The sequence below is a fragment of the Zonotrichia albicollis genome, chromosome 1 (assembly GCF_047830755.1).
Source record: "Zonotrichia albicollis isolate bZonAlb1 chromosome 1, bZonAlb1.hap1, whole genome shotgun sequence".
In the NCBI taxonomy this organism is placed as follows: Eukaryota; Metazoa; Chordata; class Aves; order Passeriformes; family Passerellidae; genus Zonotrichia; species Zonotrichia albicollis.
Window position 1 is genome coordinate 38,430,927 of NC_133819.1, and position 25,130 is coordinate 38,456,056.

A 25,130-nucleotide genomic window follows, 5' to 3' on the forward strand; every position below is an offset into this window, starting at 1 on the left:
AATTTTCTAATTTCATAAAGCAATTTTATTTTAATATATGTGGGCATAAAGGCTTTAGGTATTCCCCAACTGATTTTCACTGTCTGATAATAATATATTGGACAAAATAGCATTGCTATTTGTGTGGGAGTTAATGCTTTTGAAAACAGCTAATACACTTAACTACAGTGTATTAACAGTGGGCGTTCTGCTTATTTTTATTGCAAGCTTTAGCACTGTGCAATTTTCTTGCAACATGTTAGCAATAATCCACTCCATGCTGGCACTTAAGTATTTATTGAGCATTACCGTTAAAAACTTATGGGAAAAAAATGGATATCAAGAAAACCCACATTGCATCTTGGTATGTCATGGTGTCCATAAAAGAAAACAGTGATGAGGAAGTTTGGGCTGTTATTTTTAAGGTTAACAAATGCTATTCCAATGTTATTCCAAAGGAAATATTGCATATTAATGGCATGTTTTTTAAACTACCTTTCATAGAATGATAGAAGATGCTGAGCAAGAATGGAGCCACAAGCATCATTAAATCCAACTCCTGGCCCTGCACCAGACATCCCAAGAATCAGACCATGTGTCTGAGAATATTGTCCATGTGCTTCCTGAACTCTGTCAGGCTTGGTGCTATGACCACGTCCCTGGGGAGCCTGTTCCAATGCCCAGGCTCCCTCTGGGTGAAAAAACTCTTCCTAATATTCAATCCAAACTCCCCTGACACAGCTTCAGGCCATTTCCTCAGGTCCTGTCACTGGTCACCACAGAGAAGAGATCAGTGAGTGCCTGCCCTTCCTCTTTCCTTTGTGAGGAAGTTGTAACTGCAGTGAGGTGTCCCCTCAGTCTCCTCCAGGCTGAGCAAACCAAGTGACCTCATGAACTCACTTCCCTGTGCTGTGCCTCCCTGGATTCCCACGGACTGCTTGGCACCATGAAGGATGAAGGGTCATGGCCCATATATGCCTTCCCCATCCCTGGTCCTGTGAGGGTGATGGCAATACTTGGCACCATGGAGAGGGAGAGATCTTCATGGACTACTGATATTGTATGTCTTTATGAAATTAGGCATTTCTGGCTGCACAGGCTAGTGGGGTTAGTGGTGGGATGAAGCTGTTTGCCAGCATCTTCAAGCAAAGGTTTAATAATGGCCTAAAGCAATTATTTAAGTGTCATCAATACCTAAAGTGTCTGCCTTAAGTATTTGTTTGGAAAAATGTGGTTTAGAGAAACAAATACTCTCACAATTTCAAGGAATGAGTGAATCCTTACAGCTGAAAAAAGTTTCTCACACAGCTTCTGAATGCAGAATTACACATCTTGGCTGTGGTATCAGAAGTGTGCTCAGACAGGAGTGGGAAGCAGTGTCCCAAGGGGTGTCCTCCATAAAAAGCATTCCAGTTTGTGTATCAGCCATTCATCCCAGCCTATGAGACATGTTCTCCAGGAATGCCACACTGCAGATGGGCAGGTCTACACAGAGCTACATGAGTATGGTAAGACAACAGGGAAGCTGTGCTCAGAGTCAAATGCTAAACAGGAGCACTAAATATGGGGAAGGCTAGGAAGGGTTTGTTTTGGTTTGAATAATACCACAGAGCCCAGATACATGGGGGTAGTGCTGTGGCCAGTAAGACCCTAGGTAACTCCCTGGAGATTCAAGGGTAATCCATCCAACTCCTAGGGCAGATCCACCTAAAGGAAGGGAGTAGAATAAGTAAGTTCATTTTAACTGCACATTTGGTAGCACAGGTCTGCAAAAGAGAGCATCCTACAGCCATCTGCCATAATTTGAGCTTTTGAAGTGCCTGAATTCCCTAGGAAAGCCATGCTAATTTATCTGTAAACCTGACCGATAATTAGTGGGTTTGTTTATGCAGTTATCTGATCGTCAGGCATTCCTTCTACTGTCCTTGTTGAGTCGTGAAGCAGGACTGTAGAGCACATGCAATTCTTCTGCAAGTTTCTTAGATAATGTTTTTTTTTCTTTTGTGGTATGTTGGATTGACTGTGCAGTATCTTAAAGCATTGGGCAGGGATTTGGTTTCATCTTAACAGTTAATGTTTACAAGGGGTGGCAAAAGCGTGAGCATTCACCTAGGCTGCTTTATTTGTCCTCTTGTGTGGTGTAAAGATGTTTGGAACCTTCATATAAAATGTCTTTTGGAAGGTGATTAAGTAACCATGCAACTTTCTTTTTCATTTCCCTTTTTTGTTACTGGCTTACACCTGTCACTCATTTTTATGTGACAGAAAGAACTCTTCTACTAATAACACAGGGTTTTTTTGTCTCACAGATATTTACTTTATGCTTCACTTAGTTTCATTCAAATCAAGGTGCCGCCACAAATAAGAACCTGATAAATCTCAGTGCCCCCTACTTTCCAGGATTCCTTGAAAGATGTGTAGCAGGTGTTTACAGTTAAACATCTGCATTGTCCTTCATTAAATTTTGTTTAATGATTTGTTTGCATCAGTAATCCTTTTGATATGTGACAAGATATAAACATCAGAGGACAAAAAAACTAAAAGCTTTTTTACTAATCCAGGCATTCCTAAATAAAAGCCTCACAAAATATGATCCTTGGAGACACATCTATATAAAGACTGAGGGAAATCCTTATCAAACACAGTGTTGCATTTCTCCCTGGTATATTCTGTGGGTTCTTTCAGTGTGTTAAATAACTTTTGGAAAAAACAGTATTTTCACTTGAAAATGTAGCAAGGCCTGTAGTCACTGTATGTGACCCAAAGCATCCCAGTGCATTCCTCACTGAAATGAGGGCCCAAGTCTACAGTGCCATGAGCCCATCCCTTAAGTCACCTCGTTGTACAAGAGCTGTTTAAAGTACTCCTTGAGCATGTTTGACACATTCAAATATACGTTTCATCTCATCTGCCTTCAAAGAGCACTTAAGTAACGCAATACATGTAATCAGACTTTTTTTTCCTGGATGATTGAATATCACATGCTTCAAGCACAAGTTTCTTTTAATCTCTTTTTTTCCTGGTCCAAATTAAGGCTTATATTTGAAAGGTATGGGAATGTATAGTGTTTATATGGTAATCATACTTTGCTGTCACTGTTTCAAGTCACCTTCCAGACAAAAGAAATATTAGCTGCTGAATGATCTGCTGGCTCCATAATTAACACAGGATTGATCACTCTTCCCCCATCCCCTACACTGAGAGGCTGCAGAGCCCAGCCTGCTTATGTCTCTCACACACGTAGAGCCACAATTTCTGTCCTCCCACCAGATGCTATTCAATTTTCTGTGCAACCGAGTATAGCCCTGTAACACAGGACAAAAGCAAGCCAGCTTCTCTTTCCACAACGACTGTGGCTTATCTAAAGAGCAAACAAATTGCTGGCAACCAGTTTGTGTGGCAGACCTGGCCCCCAGATTCTGACTAGGTTTCTGTCTTGAAAGCGTAAGAAGGACTACCTTAAGAGGCTGCAAAAGAACTTTTTCTAAACTCTAACTTCATCAAAACCGAGGTGAAAACCTTTGCATGAGGGAAGATGGCTAGAGAAATGCCGCCTAAAATACAGGAGTGCTGTTAACTACTATTGTTAGAGATGGAGAGATCATCTGTATCTTCTTGATAATTGTCACAGATCAAGCTCTGTGGTTTTTCTTTATGGCTCTTGGAAGAAATATAATTTCATCTTTTACAAAAAATTTTTATTGGCGAAGTGAAAGTGGAAAATTATGCGAAAATGGCTAGTAATGATTCAATCACAATTCATATTATTCACGCTCATGCCGTAATTGATGCTGATAAGAAAGCAGAAGCCTTTTGTGCAGTCCCTCAATGCTTAGAACAATGCAATCATGCATTTCATTTTAAACTTTGTAAATTACCTGTTTTCTGAAATTGCAAATGACCCATTTCTAAACACAAGCATTCCGTGTTGTAATCCTTTCATTTTATTTCAATGTGAACAATGTCATTCACTGGCTCCAAGCATATAACTGAAGATTCTAAATTTTAACAATGAATATGTTCCATGTTTAATACTTGCAAAAATATTCAATTATATATGGTTATTTATTAAGTGGAGAACTAATTGAATGTCAGTGCTAAGCAGTGTGTCCCTGGAATTTAAATAGAAGTGTGAAGAATCCCAAGAGACTGTTATATAGCAAGGGAATAGGAATATGCGAGTAATGGGTAATATAATAGCAATAGACTTCAAACTTTAGTCTGAAAAGCAAGAGACTACTGTATAATTTACCTTTTGCTGTAACTAAGTAAATTGCTTTCATTGCAGCACTGGCACAATTTAGGCAGAAAGGGGCCAGTGACCCCTGCCTCTCTCCCACCCCTAGGTTTTCCCCAGCATAATAGGATTGGAACATTCTGCTGGAAGTGAGAAATGTAGGTTTAAACTATGTCAAGCTAGAGAAGGAATTAAAGCAGGAATTAATTCCATCTTGTCTGTATTCTGACCCTCCAGCAGTATTTTAGAAGTGAGCACCAATTGTGTTATGGTTGTAAAAGGAGGAATTGTGGTATCTGAACTAGTTCGGGTGGATTTGGGGCTCTGAAACCCTAGCTGACATAAGCACTGCCTTACAGGCCATTAAAAAAAAAGATACCTAAGCTGCAAAAGGAGAAGAATTTGAGGCACACCCTTCCCTTAGTGTTTTTCTTGGCTAGTTTCAACAGCTCCCAGCTCAACCTTGCTGTCTGCTCTGGATTCCTTTCTGGGGCATCCTATTCTCCCACGTTTAGGGACCTCAGGCGCCTAGCCCAGTCCTGAGAGGCTCAGTGTGGACTCCAGGCATTTAGGATGAGAAGGAATGGCCCTCAGCATTGCTGGACCCACATCCCTTCACACGTATAACGCCAAACACACGCTCATCTCCTGCTGCTGCAGGAAGCATCCTCAGTCATGCAGTAGTAAACTGGCTTCAAGTTGTATGGGACACTGTTCTGTTGTAAGAGGAAAAGCAGGCAAGAGAGATGTTATCCCACCCATTAAAAAAGGTTATGGTGCTTGTTTAGATAGTAGTGTAGACTTTGCAGATGTGTGGTGTGAAAAATTTAAAGAAAGTTATAGTAGTAATCTTACACAGGGTGTGATGTATGGATTGCAAACCATGGGCTCTGATTGATACAAGAAAATTTTTTAAGTATCCTGTTTCACAGAGACACTTCAGGGAAGAGAAAAGAAAAATAATAATACATTGGCTATGGTCTTGATTCTCCTGTGTAGACTTCAACACTGAACACTGAAAATGCAGTATTGTATTATATGAAAGTGCAGTATAAGTGCTTCAACATCAGGGAAACCAGAAGTTGTAGTAATTGAAACAGTACATGGTTTTACTGCCTTGTTTTATCATTTTTGTTACAGCCTAAATTATGGCTGGTTATCTTTGATTGTTTTTGTGTTATTTACATTATAAAATGTTATCACTTTAATTAAATCCATACATGTATTTAAAACAGTTGTCATAATATAGTTCATTTATTCTGAAACAGAGGTTCCTTATGTTCATGGGGTTTTTTGCTTTAGCAAAGGGAATAGCTACACTGCTACAGTTATCATTAAAGCCTTATAAAGCCTTTTCCAAGTAGAAATGTCTTGGTACCAAAATAATGCACATCTGAGTAAATTCATTGCATTTGTCAGGTTTTCACCAGGCCAGACTCCCAGGCTTACATATGGTTCCACAAAACTTTTTCAAAAATATTTAGCTCACATCCCAATATTTTAATACCAGTAATAGACCAATGGATGCTCTCTGAAGTACAGAAGATTTAGCCAGGTGTTCCAGCACTACTCATCTCCATACTGCCCTTGGTCCCATTCTTCCCTCAAGGTCAGGATCAGACAGGCAGAGTTCACTGCAGCATAAGTGGGATCTGCCTTTGGGCTACTCCTCCTTTTTCCAGTAGCTGCACTGAAATAACCCTCAGTCATTCCCTTCATATGGGTGTTCCAGCTCAAAATGCTCTTTTGCATCTGGCTCTGTACCTGCAATGTTTGGGAAATGTAATTGTTCTGGCACTCAGTGTTCTAGTTTTTGCATATACCTCTTTTTATATCCCTGTTATTGCTGAGAAAACCAAACATATTTGTCTTTTGCAGCTTAACCATGTTCTTGAGAACCAAATAAATACACAGTCTGTGTCTTCTAGATTCCTATCTTCAAGTTATTATTGTGTTCTCTGAGTTTGTGGTTTGATACACTGATAGTTAAATGGAAAGATTGCTGACATTACTGGTAATTTACAGCTTCTGTGTTTGATCTGTCAAATGTACTTTCAAAGATTAAACATGGTCTGTTAGTGGTACAATTACCTCAAACTTTTTAGCCTGCAAATTCAAGAAAGAGGAGCTGCTATTTTCCTTTAAACTCCTGTCTTTCCCTCGCAGCCTCTGATGCTGTGAGGTGTTACCTTCTGCCCCTGTTAAGGGGCTATTCCGAATTCAGGTAGCTGGAGGCATTTTAGAAGGTAATCTTACAGCTATGCTTTCTGCCTTTTATGAAAAGTAGTAATTATCATATTTCTTGTGTCTCAATCATCTCTCAGGCTGCATAATGTGAATGGGAACTCCACAGGCAAAATTAAGAAAAGATTTCATTAGCAGGCTGTGATCTTAAGACATCTATTTTTGCAAAGAGCTAAATTGGTGGTGTGGTGTTTTGTTCATATGGACTAGGGCTTCCTTTGAAGACATACTGCATGCATAATTCTTAGCTTTTGAACAAAAAGGTTTTTCATAGCACTAAAAATTTAACAGGAAATGTTATTGTAAGTACTAAAAGGTGCACCAGAGTCTAACTCTGGCTTCTTTAATATTTACAGTGGTAATATTAAAAAAAAATTTAAGACAAAATATTTGGAAACATTTTTACTTTTACCTTAGGAGACTGAAGCACAGCTCTCAGATATGTTTACTAACACTCATTACCTGAAACAAAACTGTTTTAAAAGCTCTGTTTATCAATAGCTTAAATAGCAGTACTGTTCTTTGGGGCAGGGCAACTAAAAAAATTAACCAGGTAAATTAATTTAATAAAAGAGGGAAAAGTGTATGTAGTAGGTTAATTCAACCACGTTCACCTCAGCCTGAAGCAGAGCAGAGAGGGGATGGGCAGGAGCACAGCTCTGGTGCAGGGGGGCAGCTCATTCCCTCCCAGTTAGTGAATGGCCCACGCCAGTGCTCAGCACAAAATGTTGTCTGTTGCTGCTCTGGAAGTGGTCATTCATTAAAGTGTTGTGCTGGCAGCATCTGTTAGGCCTTTCTGCAAAGGCTTCGTGCCTCCATTTTTCACTTGAGCTAATGTTTTTTTAAGAACTCTTAAAATAATAAAAATAAAATTAGTTTAGGGTCAGTACTTGAAGCAAGAGCCTCGGCTCACTCGAGAGCACTGATTTATTATGGAATGGGGAAGGATAGGGATGGAAACATTGTTCAGACTTATGTTTAATCAGACCGAGTGCTTTTAATTAGCTGGAGAAGAAGATTGTGAACATTTCTATTTAAGTGCTCCTGCTCAGAGAAATACTTTCATCATTAAGAAATGATCAGCTCACTTGGCATAAATGAAGAACTCCTTATTGGTGTCTTTTAACATATGATGCCTTTTAAAATTGCATATTCAATGTAATAACAAGGAAGATGAAGCATCTGATAACTTCCAGCTTTTTTTTCTTTTACTTTATTTTTTTTAAAGCTTGGGTAGTAATTGAAGTATAATTAGAGAACTTTACTTAGATCTGGATCTATTTAATTGATTTAAGCATGACTACACAGAAGATTCATTTCAGTTGTTGGTGCTTTTAAGTCACATAAAGACATTGTTCTTACTCTGTTGTTTTTAAGCTGCTCATAAAAGAGTATTAGAAATATAATCAAGGCAAGGATGAAGTATCAATGTGGTATTTACATCATTAAAAATTAAAGTTAAGGGTATTACTGAGTTATGTTTTGACATGCAGTGAAATGATACTTTACTTGCTACAACCCTTCTGTTGCAAAATATTTTATAAGTGTGCGAGGAATATGCAGCTAATGTCACTAGGGACCCTTTCTTTAAAGTACTCACCAGAAGCAGACAAGTAAATTTTTTTTACTAGGACTAAATATTTATTATCAAAATTGAATTTTAGGAAAGTAAGCCTCTTCAGAATTAAGTGTGAGATTATCCAAATGATGTTTGTATTAAAATCAGTACTTAGTCAAAGGCACACAGAAGGAGAAAATGTTACAAGTTTTGTAATTGTAATACTGAGGATCCCTTGTAGGAATATTTAGATTGTTATTTCTAGAATTTTTCCTTGGACAAATTATTTTTTATGGACCAAAACTGCTTTTTTTTCCTCATTAAGTCAGATGTATGATCCCTTTTAACTGCTTAATTTGAGTCAAATAAATCTTTTCCTGACATTATATGGAGACTTACTATATTGAGTTACAGCATATTTTCTGCTAAATAAAAATGAGTATTAGAAAGGGACATAAGCAAGCACATGCAATGCTCTGGTGATGACTGGCCCTGGCCAGAGTCTGTCCCATGGTAAATGTCATTTACCTTTGTTTTATTCCAGGACAAATTGTCTTGAATATCTTTGTATTTCCTGTGTGTGTGCAAGCAGTATCTATGGGAAGAAACTCCTCAGCATTCTGTCTGTGCAGGGCTACACTGCTCTCCCCCACCACAGATAGAAAAGGATCCTCTGGCCAGTGGGGATAAGGCTGAGGAAGTGGTTTCATGATGGATTTAAGCCTATTTAAGTCCCCGGGGTCACTGAGTTTGTCCCTCGCTCTCCTTTATCCGTCAGCCATTCATTGCTGCCTCTCTCTGTATCAGCACACGGCTTGTCGGTTCAGAGAGCTGCTTTAGGTAAAAAAAACCTTTTTTTCTGTAGTCAGATTAATTTTCAGTCCAGCTGCGCAGCTGCCCGAGCACTGATGCCAGCACAAACAAGAGAGCTGGAGCACACAATCATGGACAACAGGGAGGGCAGGACTGCTGCTCTCAGTAGCAGTAAATAAGGTGAAGTTATTCAGAGAGCTGCAGCCTGTGTGTGAAACAAAGTCTCAGTATAATTACAGATTTATTTCTTTCAAACCCTTGTACTTGTGAGTAATCCTAAGTGAGCAGAACTGGGTAAAATTTGCCATTCATTCCTTTTTTTTTTCATTTTAACTCAAAATATTTTTTTCCAATAAACCAGGTTATTTTACTGGAAATATATATATATATATATATATATATATATATATATATATATATATACACACACACACATACACTGATACCTTTTCTCTCTTAATTAATTAAAATGAGGTCTTTTTGTCCATCTGTTTGTTTTTATTTGTTCACGGGGAAGGATTCACTTACTCATTCTTAAATATTTTGTAATTGATTGTTCCCCCTCTCCTCCCCCCCTCATAAAGGAGCTTTTTATCTTCATGTTACAACTGGAAATGAGACATAATGAAATTAATTGACTCTTCTGCCCTGTTTGATGACCCAGGAGTCTCTGACAGTCGGGAACTGAACTCAGATCTCTCAGATTTCAATACAGACTGGTATGAATGCAGCCAGAGACCCCAAAGTTACAGCATGTCCTTTGAACAGATTACCCCCAGCTTTTTCCAGGAACTGTCATGGAAAGCTTTTGCAGCAAACTGGCCATGGGTCTCCTTGCTGCTTTAATTACAAAGGAAATAGATTTTGCTCCATTCAGTTTGATCCTTTAAATTTGTTAGGCAGTGGAGCTCCTGGGATCAAAACACGTTTCCCTTCAGCTTCCCTCACTTGGGAGAATTATGGTCTGTATTAGAAAAATTAATTAACAATTTGAGAGGAAATTTCAAATCTAGATGTTACCCACACTGAGGAGAACAAAATTAACTCATTTAATGTCAGATTTTTCATTAATTATATAATTAGCCTCCTGGCACTTGAGAAGAATTTAATGTGAATACACATTTTAAGTCCAGAAAACTGTGTGACCTTTTTTTGGGTGAAGTGGGGCCTTCTGCCTTTGTCTTTCTTCCCCCTCTTCTGGGTTGCATGTGAGCTGCAAGGTACAATTTAGAAGAGACAAGGACTGTCTGCGAATATTGCAATTACAAAAGATTAAGGGGAAAATGAAGCAACTGGAGAGATTAAGAGAGACTCCCAGGCAGAACTTGTGTCTGTTAAACCTAGTACAAGAAAATAATTCTGTTCTTCACTGCAATATTTTCTCCTGTTTATTTCTTTCTCTCTCTTTTTTCTTCCTCTGTTCTCTGAGAATAGACAAGCCTTTAGTTGAGTAGTGGTTGTGCAGTGTAGTCTGGGCAAAGAGCCTCTCCTACGGGCAAAATTATTTCTAAATATGTTTGGATCATCTTGGCAGTCATCACACATGTACGTGAATCACCTCTTGAGGTTGTCCTGAATATCATTAACAGAGATAAAGTGAACTATGTAGCACAGGTACACTTTGCTTTTTTAGCTGATTGATGCCTATATTACACAAAATGTGTGTATATAAAGCTCCTCACAGTTACATGAATAGAGCAGATGTGCATGGTTGCCTGTGTCATACTGACTTTAGCTGTTCACACTGAGTGGTGACAACAGAGCTAATGCTGTCCTGAATTACACCCCTTTAAATCCATTTGAAGCCATGGACTCAATAAGACTCAATACTGGAATTTATTTCACTTTTAAAATATAGGAATAGTTTGACATGTGGCATCAGGATATTTTGCTATTTAAACATGAATTGCTCTGGTCTGTAACAAAGGCTTTTAACTTTCTAGGACATCATAGAAGGTTGTTCTCTTATTTTAAACTACTGCACAGCTGAAGTCTGAGAAAAGACGAGTATTTCTCTGAAGTGTTACAAAGCTTCAGCAGAATTCATACCTGACCAGGATCCTTCTGGAAAGGCTCTGCAAGGTGTGCATCACTTACTGGCTGGAGCAAACTCAAAAACAGTTTCCTGTGTTGGGTGCTGCCAGTTCCAGAGTCCAACTTTGAAGCTCAGAATAACACACATGCATTCGGGTTAGTAATTGAGCACTTATTAAAGAGGTTTCTTGAATCATGACCTGAGAGTCTAATTTGGGAAGTGCTGAGCAACCACACCTTGGCCTCAAAGGTATTTGTGAGGTCTTCACATAAAAATGTCTAATATAGTTACTTTAAAACCCCAGACCTCTAAATAGGACATTGGTTTGGTAGTTTGAGCCTGAACTTGCTTGTCAATGACAACTCATGTATTTGTCAACGTTCTTCAGGCATATTTTTGGAAATCTGAAAAATTTCCCTTTTGCTAGTTGCAGTTAGTTCTGTGGCAGCCAGGAATTCTGCAGCATTAAAACACACCTCCTGTCTGACCTTGAGATGCGTTCCCTTTTTTGGGAGGGAATTTTCCTCACCAGGACTTGCTGTTACCAATGGGGACGTAGCAAAGTGTCATACAAGGGTTCCAGTTCAACTAGATTGGACTCACATAATGGTATTAAGTTTTTTGCCCGCGATTTCTCAAGGAGAATACCTCAACATCTTATTTTGCTGTAATGCTGAAAGTCATTGAATTACATGATGCTCGGGTCTATTCCTGGAATTTTTTGACACACAGAATTTCTGCATTCAAAATAAGTAGGATATTCCCACTGTTGAGCTAAAATACTTAGCCGAAGAGGTTTCAGTCTGAAATCAGCTGAAGGTACTCGTGATGTTTTCTGTCTTTTGGTTGGCTTATATTAAAATGCTAAAAGCTTGAAATTAATATTTGTTTTCCTACTGCTTTTGCCTGGTGCATTCCAGAAACCCTTCTCCCCTTGCAGCTTCTCTTTCTAAGGCATTTAAATTTGCACAACCTCTTGTTCTTCATATTGTCCTCTCCTTAGTACTGTGACAGCCCATTTCAGCACGAAAAATGGTTGAGCTGTACCCCCTCTACTGGCGAGTGGTTTTTTGCATTCGACTAAACAAAATACAAAACTAGATTTGGAAGGAGCTTATTTTTTCTTAGAATCAGTACAAAGTTCTTTGCAGACTTGTTATAGCAGGATTGGGATAAAAAGTAAATGTTTTTATTCTCTAAGAGGAGAATCTGAATCCCAGAATATGTTCCAAATCTCATACAGTTAACTGGGAGCTTCTACTACCAGCTTGCCTGTGTTCAGTGGGAATAATATTCAGCTTATTGTTGGCATGATAGGCTTTGAAAGAAGAATTTGCCTGCTTTTTTTTTTACCATCATGGCCATAATTTCATATATATCCTGTAACACAAGGGGAAGAACTGAAGAACTTGTGTATATCTGTAGATTTTCCCTTTCTTCACACCTTTATCCCCTTTTTCAGACAATCACGGACAAAGTCCTGGGTAGAGCTAACTGCTGCAGGAACCTCTGAAACATGAGGTCTGAATAAGCCTTCCTCACCATATGGATAGAATTTGAGTCCACACTTATGCAGAATGAGGAAATGAGTTGAATTTAAGTCACAGAATGGTACATAACTAAAGGTTTTCCATATCCAGTGTTTCGGGACTTTTGTGCTTCTTGTTGTTAGACACCCAACAGAACATATCTGGGCCCAGAATCAGTTTGTTTCAGCATGGGAAAAGAATTTTAAGGTCGTTCTAGAACTTGTCAGGGGCTGAGTTTCTAAATAATATGAAGGAAATTTGGAGTTTGATGACTTGCAACACGACAATTATTAATAGCACGAAACTGGAAAGATTTATTGTGTATTTCAGTGTCAAGCTCTTAGTTGTCTTCTTTGATGCACTTCATCAGCTTGAAGGTAAAATCCCAGATCTTAGCTAAACACATTTGGTGTATATATATGGCATAATTCCATAAGAGGTTTCAAAGTAGAACATCTTTGTAAATCAAGAACTTTGCAGTGTTCTTGTGACAAAGTTAGGACTATCACAAATATATACAAAAATCATGAAATTGCAAAGTCACCATTAATCAGCTGTAACAATTGTATTTCCTGATTTGATATGGCTTTGTGGATATGTGACAAACTACATTTCAGATGCAGGATTTTTGTGCTTTAAAGGTCAAATGCTTCAAATATATTGCATTCCTAATCAACGTTGCATTTTATTTGCCAGCTGGAAATGTCCTTTGACTTTGTATGTTAAAGAAGGAAAATAGCTGTGAGCTGTTTTTTGGCACAGCACCATATTTAGGAACAAGTAAAGTAAGGAAGAAGAATGAACTGAGTTATTTCTTGCTCCACAAAATTACTAAGGACAAGAAGATTGTATTTGTCAACTCCTCTGTGTATGTGATAAATGATAAACACATTAAGTCAGCAAATACACACTTTCAGCAAATAGGTAATTCTAGCTGCTGATTCCTAGGTCATGCATTTGCTTGTCAGCAAGCAGAAACAATTGAAGAGGTAATTTGAAATCTTAAATAAAAACCAGGTGCATCTTCTCTGACAGCCTTTTATTTTTGCTTTAAAGGGTAGCAGTCACAGCATGTGCTCAGTGGCCAGTCCTGCTCACTCCAGAGGCTGCAGTAATGTAGTGGAGCCAATTGACCGTGCTAATATTTATTTAAAAGAAAGCATCAGGATGCAGAAAATCAACTTGAAAGGAGTCTGAGGGTAGATGTGCTCTGACGAGGTAATGCATATGGAAGATAAAAAGTAGTTGTACTGCTTTTAGAAACAATATGTGGGAGAAGCTGTCTCCTGGGTCACATGTTTGCTTCAGGATCTGTGTGTGTGTGTGTGTGATCCAGTCTCATTACGGGAGAGAGACTCCACAGTTTTAAACTTTAGAATGAAAAATTTAGAAGAGATTTCTTTTAGAGAAATACTTTTAAAGAAGCTGACATAATTTAAGAAATAGTAAATACTGTCTGCAGTCTAGTCCAAGTATATAATCCATACACAGACCTTGCCAGCGTTCATACTTAGCTGAGTGAATGAATGTCATGCTGTAAAATCTCATTGAGCCTAATGAATAAACTCTTTATTCCCTATTCATACAGCTAGTTATTCCCAGGGAAGGTAAATGTGAATATAGACTAACAGATCAAATTCAGTCCTTCCTGTATGTTCAGACATGCTCTCTTTAGATGTTTCTGTGCCAATACATCACTATATTGCAGCTCTTTGGCAGTGACATCTGCATACCAAATGATTGGGAGTGAAACTCCCAGGCAGTAGACAAGGCCTCATCTCCCCATAGTTTTTTAGCGTGACATTGCTGACATTTTTTTGAAGTCCTGCCTTGCTGTACCCCAGCTCTGCTGTGTCCAGGGCTGAGACCCTCGTAGTGCTCAGTGGAACCATCCTCAGCTGTGCCAGGCAGTCAGACCAGGGTAAGCATGACGCCTCTGTGACATACCAGTGGCTTAAAGGGGGACTTAAATTGTGTATTTTTTCCTCTTGACTTCCAGAGACTCCAGAGCAATCATCCTTATGGTAGGTGTATTTGGTTCTGTGAGAGCCAGTATAAATGGTGCCAAGTATCTGCTGAGCTGAATAGATCAGTACACAAGCCATTTCTAGCCAATTTATGAGGTCAGAAAAATCTTTTGCTTTCTGCAGATTGACAAAATGCAGACCCAAGGTGTTTGCTGAGATATAAATAAGCGAGTTGACTGACTTTGATCAGATTTGTCTTTTTCCTTGTAATGAAACATTTTCATTTTCTAACCTTGAATAATGTTTGGAAATGCAGAGCTTTCACCTGCCTCTTTTCATTCCCTTCCATTCTGTTGCCTCCTCTGTAGAGAGGAAGCTTTTTATGCAGTTTTCTCTAAGGGGAAAACATCTTTTGCATTGAACCTGGGAGAATTATTATCTTATTTTATTTTTCTCTGGTACTGTGTGTTTCTTTACATTGGATCCCATTCTGACGGTGCTGATCTTGGGACACAGTTTTGTGTAATTATCTTTATTCAGCTGTTTAATTTTTACTCCATTGTGAGCTTCGACAATCCACTTCCATGATTTAAAAAAATTATTTCTGTAGCCTTTTGTTTTCCTAATGATCTTCCTCAGCCAAGTTTAATCCTCAGTAAGCCAGCACAGCTCTGAATTTTATCATGACAATGTTTGTCCCATTACTTTAATTTATGAGAGGCTTTTTTATGTATGCATGTGTTGGAAAAGGGGGGGATGTTTTTTCATTCTGCTGCAAGCAGCTCTAGTTGGTGCTGACAAACTCTTGAAAGATATATTTTCTGATAAGAACACGCTGGGGAACATAAAGAGAAGCAGGGTGTTTATTCTAGTGAAAATGAAATCATGGAAATGTGTGTGTCCTCAATAGTGTATGAGGTATTGTGATTGTCCAGTGTACTTTTTTTAATACGATACAACATGATAGACTCATAAAACCCCAGAATAGTTTGGGTTGAAAGGGATCTTTAAAGATCATCTAGACCAAATAGGTGCATGGGCAGGGCCATCTTTCATCAGATGAGGTTGCTCAATGCCCCATCCAGCCAGACTTTGAATACTCAGGGATGGGGCATCGGCAACTTCTCTGGACAGCCTGTACAAGGTATTCTCAGTATCCTCTTATAAAGCATTCTTCCTTATATCCAATCTGTATCTACCCTCTTTAAAGCTGTTGCCTGTCAAGGGGCCTCTCAAGGTCTCTCTGGATAGCTTCCCTTCCCTCAAACACACCAGCTGCACCCCTCACCTTGGTGCCATCCACAGACCTGCCGAGGGTGCTCTCAGTTTCACTGTCTGTGTCACCAGTGAAGATATCAAACTCTATTGGTCCCAGTGCAGACCTTCAAGGGACAGGTACTGCCCAGTTTAAAGAAGAAGAACAGAGCCTATAAAAGCCTTTTTAAATGAAAAAGAATGAAATTAAATATAGTTTGTATTGCCATCTGTTCTGAGGCAAATATGCTGATTTTTTTTTTGGTGATATTTTACCTTACTTTCTTGCTCTGGTTGCATTCATCTGGTTACAGAAAACAAGTGTGATTCCCTGTGATAATGGATGTATTATTTTAAGCTCTGTTATTAGGAGAATGCCTTTTGTGCATTGGTTTTCATATCTGTTAATACAGGGACAGAAAATCACAGAGCAGCAGAATCATCATATGAAGGATGTTATATTAGTCATCAAGGGAAAATTGCCAATTAAAGTATGTTACAAATGGCTCCACTCTAAATAGTGTTTATTCTGCCCATTGACAGAGATTTTGCTTGCCTATCTTAAAGTAAATAGATTCCTTATAAACAGTGAATTTGAATGTGTGCTGAAGTATTCCACTCATTAGAGGTACCACGGTCAGTTTTCTCATTTTCCTCTCCCTGCAGGATGCATTGCAGTGAGTCTGAACCTACTTCTGTAGTTAAAGAGACTCAATTACAAGAGACAGACACCAGCACACTGAGGTGTTGTGTGAGGAGCTTGGGGCTCTTCACCTCAAGATCTAAAACCTGTTTCCTGCTGTCGTGTGGTACAGCAGGTACAAATGTTCAACACGAGACATCCTGGTTTTGAACTTCTGCTGAACAAATGAAATCCTGATTATAATGTTTCTCTGAGCTAATAACAAGTCTTGTATTCTGTGCCTGCTTTGGGTACTTGTTGCATGCTCTATAGTCACAAAAAGCAAAAATACCCCCTGAAAATCCAAAACTAAACTCTTAAGGCTCTTCTGAAATACACCATCCTTGAGTAATTGAGAACTAAATAGGCCTTCCTTATTAATGCCTTCTGGTAGTGTACTGGCTGAAAAGTAATGCTATAAAAGAAATTTATTTCAATTCCTAGAATATAACTCTTCACTTTGCTGTCAAAAACAATAAGCTGCTCCTTGGAAGTGTGGATAGTGAGCATCTTATGTCCTTAAGTAGCTTCATGTGCACAAAACACTGTTGTTTACCTCAGGATGTATTTTTAGTACTTGGTCCTAACATTTGGTAATGACCTGCAGATAATTAATGACTCCTCTGTATAGTACTGTGAATATTTTCATTGGCATCACCCGGTAGAAACATTTTATTAAATTTTAGCTGTTGCAGAGCAGTGACTTGCAGCTGTGCTATGTTTGACTGCAGAGAAATAGCTTCATAAAACTATTCTTTCACCCCTCAAGTCCAGGTCTTTTTCTTTGTATGATCCACAGCAAAGGAGTAGGCATGGCTCCGAACCTTTCTCTTTTTTCTTCCGTATGCCTGTATAAGAAATGTTTTTGAATGAATGAAGAATGTCTTTAGTGTGGGGTGTTAAAGGATTTGAGAATATATTTGGCACGGGAATGGCTGCCCACCCCCACGCCTCAGTCAGGAGTTTCTGGTTCTGGGTTGGTCTCTGGTGAGGAGGATTGGTGTGAAGTATTTTAATGAAGCAAACTACAGTCTTTAAAATGCCTGAAAAATAATTGTGGGTGTATATTTGAATAGGCATTTCTTGAATGTTGATTTTTGGGCATCTGTGGTGGCTAGCATAACAAGACCTCACCGGAAAAAATAATTCCCAATGTACATGTAAATACACTTTCTGAGATTTGGAAGTAGTTATAAACCACAGAGCAAGAATACTGTGGTGAGTTTCGCTGCAATTCCTGAACAAGGAGCAAAAGGTACAGAGCTACTTCTGCTCATGGTGTGATTACAGGGGTAATAAGTTAGTGTCAGCTGAAGCCCCAAACCACTTGGATTTTATTTGATTCATTAGTAGTGTATTAAACTGAGAAATTCTGGTATTGAAATGTACTCTAGGTAGCTATAACAAGTATGCCAAGGCCATATGTAATGAATAACTATAATGTTTTGTAGCTGACAGATGAAAAATACTTGAGGCTATTGTAGGAAAACAGACATGAAATGGGATGAAAAAAAAGCACTTTTTTTTTTGAGATAGGTCAATGCAAAACTTATGAGTAAGATTGTTGGGGAATCCTAATGTCCCTAAGTTGAGAAACATACATTTACATTGTATTTGAGGGACTTGCCATGTTAAATCTCTCCTGACATTTTTATAAAATACGTGAAAGTTTAGAGATAAAGTTGTTCATACAATAAGGCATAGGGACATTTTAGATAAGCTCTCCAAAGCTTGAAAAGTAAAAAAAAAAAAAAAAAAAAAAGTTGGTATTTGCAGATTTTCCTCCTTCTGTGGAGCTGTGGAGTAAAATGTATTTATTTGGTTTATGAAGTCAAAGTAAGGAATGAAATAAGACAGCAGTCTCAACACAAGAGTAGTGGCTGTTGCTAATACTGCTTTATTTGCAAAAATATAAAACTATTTTTAAACCACTTTTACTACCCACTGTTTATGCTAGTTTGTTTACCACAAAAGCCTGTAGACAATGGCAGAGGGATTTTGAAGGACAAGCTGTGTGTAATTTCTATTTGTAAATATTATGATTCTGTATTTAAACACAGTATTTACAGTCACATCCTGGGAGGCAGCTGACTGCTTACACTTGGGAGCACTTCTTATTCATACAGTCATGTTTTTGGGGAAGAAAAATAGACTTTACCTATCAGTTTGCCAGGACCTCAGTTTCCTGATTTTGAGCACAAAGGGTATTTCTTTGCTCTAAATTTTTTTCACAGGGAATGACTGAGAGGCAGGGGGGAGTTTTGTAAGGTGATGTGATTCTTACAGATTTTGTCTATTTGTGTAGTTTCTGCTGCAGTGGCACGGCAAGCTGGAACATGGAATTGGCATGCTCTTAGAAGTTAAAAAAAAGAAGGAAAAAAACCCTCACTGCAATAAAGAACAGAAAGTTAACCTTGAAACCAGACTGATTATCTTTCCTTCAGTTTACTAATTCATTTTCTCCTGTCTAGTGCTACTCTGTTCGACCTTTTACCTCTGCAGAGAAAGTATTCATGTAAAAGTGCTTCTTTTTTTTATATTGTAGTAGGATTTGAGTCCTGAACCCAACAAAAATCCCTACCAATGATAAAATTACTTAAAAGTGAGTATAAAAATGCAAATGAAAAGAGAAATATGTTTTAAATAGGGAGCATTAGTTTATGAAGAAATGTACACCAAAATTTAATACATCTAGATTTGTCAAACAAGTTGATAGACTTCTCAAGTTAATGAATTCTCATATTTCACACAGTTACAGACATTTCAGTTCTGAATGGCAGAGAATTGTATTTAAATCATTCTGCACAAACACAGACTCCCTTTAAAGCGACAGGAATGAAAGTCAACCAACAAGTGTGATTCATATTTTCATGTGATTCTGAAATACTGCTGAAAAAAAAAAAAAGCCTTGATCAAAGCTTGGTGGTTTCAGGGACCAAACCACCATACCCTGCTTTTTTATTTTAAAGGTTTGGGGTCAGGTTTTTTTGCTCATCTGAGGTTACAGTTTTAGAATATTTTTCCTAACATGATAAACTGAAAACAATTTAAAGTAGGTCAACTGGTTTAAATTTGAATCTACAATTATGCACACAAGACTTTTTTTTTTCCACAAGACTTGTTAAAAATAGGTGATTTTAAAATTGCAGGCACAGCATCATGCACATTTTATGTTGTTATAAGCGGTTCGTAAATGCTCTCTTTTGTGCACAGTACTGAAGTCAGTGAGAGTTTTATCCCTGGTGTCACTGAAATCCAGATCTACACTTGAGTACACAGAACTGAGCCTTCATTTCCCAGGAAAGTTGTGTGTCACTCACAGCTTCTCTGTTTTGGGGTTGGAAAGGTGACAAAGTGCTGGAATTGCCTGCCCAGGGAGATGGTGGAGTCACCATCCCTGGATGTGTTTAAAAAAGACTGGATGTGGCACTCGGAGCCATGGTTTAGTTGAGGTGTTGGGGCTGGGTTGGACTCAATGATCTTGAAGGTCTCTTCCAACCTAGTGATTCTGTGAATTCTGTGTGAAATCAATTCAGTATCATTAGGAAAAGCAGAGTAATGTATTCCATAAGGGGAAGAGTGTTCATGTATTGAATGCTGCTGAATTGACTTCTTCATTGTGTGCATCATGTTCTGAGATTTTTCAAGATCAGTTGTGGACCCTGTGGTATCTTTTACGCAGGAGTGTGTCTTGATAGGAGTTAAAACCTACAGGAAATTTCTGTATTCTGACATTTTCCCAGTGACATCTACCACGTTTCACAGGGATGTATGTTTGTGTACCCGAGTGCCTCTGGGTGGGTGAGGGGGTTGCTTTCCAGAGCACAGCTCCAGTCCTCCATATGCTATACATTTAATTTTAAATACAGCATTTATGTATTTCAAGGGAGCTGCACTAACTTGCTAGTGTTGCCTCAGGGAGAAAGAAATTCTTTCATGCAAAGATTGTCACGGGCGGTGAAGTGATAGCTGAAAGTAGCTGGCCTTATTAAGCAAAGTTCCTGGAGGTGTTTACATGTCTATGTAGCTGTAAAATAGCCTTTCTTCAGTCCTGAATTTTTTTCCCTTTCTCCCAGTGTTTCAAGTTAATATATATATTGTTATATGCGAGCTTCTGTTTAGAAAAAGATTGGGAATAAAGACTAAATCCCATTTGCATTGCTTATGTGGGTAGCTCGGTTGCTTTCAGTGTGTCTACTTGAACAAGTAAAATAAAAACAGATTTAATTCCAAATCCTTTTACTAACCAGCAGGGAAGAAGACTCATTGACCATAATAATAACAACATAGCATTGACCATACATAACAACTTAGCAGAGTACTAGATGTCATCTATAAATGATACACATTTTTTAGTCATTAAGTCACATTAAGCAGTACTAAGTTTTGCCCTCAGCATAAGTAGTCTGTTGCAATTGCATCTGTCTCTTCACTCTGCAGAGAACATGAAAGGAAGATTGTGTTTTGCCCTATTATCTAAGAAATTGCGAAGCTATGGAAAACAGATTACTATTAATAAACAAAATTTTCTTCAAAGGGCCATGCATACAGTTGTGAGGAAACAGCTGCTCTCCCTTCCAGAATGCACAATTGGGAAGTACATTAATTTTAAAAAAGATTATTTTGAAGGCATCAAAAAACAGTAGAAGTGCAGAAATGTGATATGAATACATACGCACGTTGTTGTGATTCAGTATGATCTGACAGAGGAACACATTTTCCTCTTAATACATAAACTGGTAAATTCTAAGGCGTTTTTTTTTCTCAGGCAGCTAGGTTTCTACTAAATTATCACAAGCAGTACAGGTGAACCATTGGTGAATTTGATCATATCCAAGTTATTTAAATATGGCTTGAATTTTCTCCACCTCGCCTTCTCTTTGCATTAGAAAATAGAGACCAGGGCATCTTTCTGTTAAAGCTCTTACACCAAATATGGTGGTTTTGAAGAGTATCTGACCAATAGTTACAGCAATTAGTAGAGATAGACCCCTAATTAATGGGTGAATAACCAGTGAAGGCAGGCAGCTGTCTGGCATGTGTTCCCATGGCATTCTCTGGGCATCCACCAAGGCCTGGCACATGCAGCCAGTGTATTTCCTCCTCCATCCATTGCCAGCAGGGCTGGAATCAGCAGTGATAATCTTAGGAGTTGGGATGTTTTTCCACTGAGTGATGGATTTGTATAAAATCCTATTCATTCAAAGCAGCCCAAGAAAGAGTCTCCAAGTATAAACAACTTGGACAGGAGGCATCTAGGCTAAAACTGAACCAGACCACAGGATGAACACTTCTGTAGCTCATAGCCATTTACTTCAGCTGTTTTCTTTGAATACACAAGATTTAAGCAAGCTTGATTAGGATAATAAAGATAAGCAGTAGCACATGATAAAGATAAGCAGTACAGCTCTAGTGTTTATAGGTTATGCCACATGGTTTTTTTGCATTGTGAATTTCCACATGACTGGTGCAATGTTGTGGGATTCTCCTCGTGGTGGTAGCTCTGACTCAAAAACCAGCTGTTTGTCACTTAGTGCAGACAACCAGTAATATTACGAATAAATAAACAATGATGAGAGCAGGTATCACCAGCAGCTGAGCCAAGGAGATGAACTGGAACTGAAAATGGGAAAGAAAACAACACAAATGTAATTTTCATAATGCAAAAAACATCTGTGTGAGTGAAGATTCCAACTTGTTGTTGCCAAGGAAATTATAATGGCAATTTCAACTGTTGTTGGTATTTTATCTTGATGTAGGGAACATACGCAGTGGTTTTAAAAAAACCTGCCTTAAAAATGTGGTCCTTAATTCTTCTATGACAGTCATTGATTATGACTAACAGATTAGAAGGCTGGCTCCCTCTTACTAATTAGAAATGTCGATTCCTCATTAGATTGTGTCATTTCTCATGTGGATCATGTGTGAGGCCCTGAAAGTAGTGAAAGTGTCACCTGAAATCTTGAGAGGAATTTTACAGAGCTCTGAGTTCCTCAGCTCCAGCTCTGAGGTGAAGACTGCTTTCACCAGCAGGTACCTGCACACTGGCTGTTTGCCTTCCCATCCTGAGAGCAGAGTTAGAGCACTTCTCCTCCCAGCCATACCCTTTCATTGTGACCTTTATGTGGCAAACAAGCATCCTTTTCTTAAACCAATTTTGCCATTATTCTTCCCAGAACCACTTTGTATGTTTCAATCCTGCTTTTAAATACAGGCAAGGATGAAACAAAGCCATTTATAGGAATGGTTTTGTAATCAGAAGTTCTGATCCATGAGGCACTGTGGAGGTGTGTGTACTGAGAAGAATGTAGCCTCATGTAGTTGTCCCAGGTGAGCTGCCCTTTCCTGAAAGGAACAGTCCTGTTCTTATAGTGAGGTCTGTGGCATCACCATTTTTGGGACTATTGTAGCAGCAGTTGGTAACTCCAGCAACACTTGGTAACTCCAGGTCTGATTTTGAGAGGATTTCAGCCACTTCAGAACAGAAGGCTTCCTTCATAAGCCCTTTCCTGACTTTAGCTCTAAAGACTTTCCTAAAAGATGCTAGGAGAAAATGATGCTGATGAAAAAACAAGAAATTCCTTTATATTTAATTTTCAGTTTACCCTGCCATGTATCCAGATAAGTCCCCTCACCCCAGAGACATTAAAAAGTCTCAGCAATATTCTCGACTTAAAAGAAGCCACATTACTGGTCCCAGTCTGACTCTGGCACATCACCATTCGTTTTGGCTGGCAAGTCAAGTGGTGTAAAGTTCAAACCTCGGACACTGCTAAGAAAATTGCCTGTAAATGGTGTTTTTCTCTCACAGATGAAGTCAGAGAGTGGCTTGCAGTGGGGGCAGTCAGTCTCAACCAAGGATTGAGACATTTTAAGGTTTTTTCACCTTGGACTTGTGGCTGGTCTCTATATTTGAAGTAAGAGGATAATTTCAAATTAAGGGAAAAAGGTTGTGAAAATGTGTCCATTTGCCAGTAATTTCCAAGTGTGTTTTCTTCTGTTTACCAGAGATCTGGAGAAATAAGACAGCCTCTCAACTAAATTGACTAAATAAAAGGAATCTGCTTTTGAAGTATATGGATTTCAGAATCAAATTTCCTTTTTCTGTGCCTGTTGGCTTTATAGGCTTGTTTACTCAGGAGGAAATGACTTGTTTTATAATGTGTTTAACATCATGTTAGTTAATCTGTGCCATAATAAAGAGTTGTTTCCTTGTGTAAGCAAGCATTTCACATGTAAGCACGTGAGAATTTCCCACTGAAATGGGGGGGGGGGTCTGTATCTAAGCCTGTTCCTCTGTTTGCAAAATGGACATGAGCAGGCTTGTTTGTTACACAGCTGTATTATTATGCTTGAGATAAACTGTAAATAGTTCTTTAAATTTGCTTCTCATTACTTCCCCTCATCAATATTTTGGAACAGTTTTACTAGAAACTGTTTTATGCATAAAACTGAAAGTCTATATAAAGTGTCACAAAACAGAAATCTCAGAATCAGGCCACTCAGAGTAAAAGTTGCAAAATTATCTTGTGTCATAAAGTTTCAAAATTTCTAGGCTGTTATTTATACAACTGCCTAAGGACTCTTAAAGAATACAGTCTTGAACAAATCAAACTTCTTTAGAGGCCACTGGATAAATCATTTGTTAGCTGGGGAAAGATTTTCAATAACTAGTGGACCAGCTAGAAGCCCAGCTTTATGAGGAACAGCAAATGTGCAGACATTGAGCAATTCTACTGCCTTGCCTTGTAGTGTTCATAATAATCAGAAAGTGTGGGTGTACATATATTAGAAATAACCCTCTCTAAAACATTCTCAGTTACTGAACTGTATGACTACTGCAGAATATTTTACACTAATATTTTTTTAAAGTAGTGTAAAGATCCTTTTCGGATATGACTTGAAAAAATTTCTGACATGGAATCAGCAGTCCATTATCTCAAAGTGAAGGACATGTTAGTTGAAGTTCAGTTGATCCATTCATCACTAATACATCGTGTGTGGCTTTTTTGTCATTTTTCATCATGTCTGATAAAAAGCAAGAATTTGCCATCATTTTTTTATTAGTGATCAAATCAATATATCAAATGCATTTCAAATCCAAAGCTTTCAGTGTGTTCCACGCATTCATGAGAAGTCTTTCTAGTATGTTTGAGCTGGTCTGCTTTAGTCCTGTCTGCCTCTCTCTCCTGCATTGCCTCTAAGGTTTCCACTGAAACTAAAAAGTCAGTGCTGTTTTAAAGAATGCTTTCTTCCCTACTACACCTCTTAAATCTTCTAGCTGCTCTGGGGTTTGTGTGTTATCTGTCTGCACTTAGTCACCTCATCCTTTTAAATTAGATTTAAAATTTAAAAATACAGTGCCTGGTGGTGCCACCCCACTGTTGCATGTCATGGATTCTGATTAACTTAGAGAAGAGATAATGGTGAATTACAGCTGTTGTCAGCAAAGGGAAATGTTGTGAAATTAAAAAGTAGTTATATTTTGAAAAATAAATTACAATCCTGGGAAAGAAAAAAATCTCAAGGAAAAGCAAATTAGCAGTAACATGGAAATAATATCACTTGGCAACTTGCAAGGTTAGGGGTCATGTTAGAAGGTCCCAGCCTATTCATTCTTCTGTAGTGTTTTTCATTCCTGGGTACTTGTGGTTTTCTCTTTTACTAAAATAGGGCTACAAATCATGCTTGATATAATTTCCCATAGAGACAAATCAGGCTGAAAAATATTTTATCTTTTTTAAACTATACAGTCAATTTCTGGTAGTTTAAAAGAGCTGGAACTTCAGATACTGGTATTACTTTAAAAGAAAAAGAAACAAAAGATGTGGC

The 25,130-nt window shown here is 38.3% G+C and overlaps 1 protein-coding gene and 1 long non-coding RNA gene across 3 annotated transcripts in view; one reads left to right on the top strand and one right to left on the bottom strand.

Moving 5' to 3' along the window:
- LOC102064105 (ubiquitin-conjugating enzyme E2 E2) overlaps window positions 1–25,130 on the top strand; it is a 202,503-nt gene that overhangs the window by 131,466 nt on the left and 45,907 nt on the right. The gene's annotated exons all lie outside the window — the stretch shown is intronic.
- The window catches only part of LOC141728624 (uncharacterized), a 69,912-nt gene continuing 63,978 nt past the window's right edge, over window positions 19,197–25,130 (bottom strand). The window contains exon 4 of the long non-coding RNA XR_012579776.1: window positions 19,197–21,917. This is a non-coding gene — a long non-coding RNA (uncharacterized LOC141728624). The remainder of the gene's footprint in view (window positions 21,918–25,130) is intronic.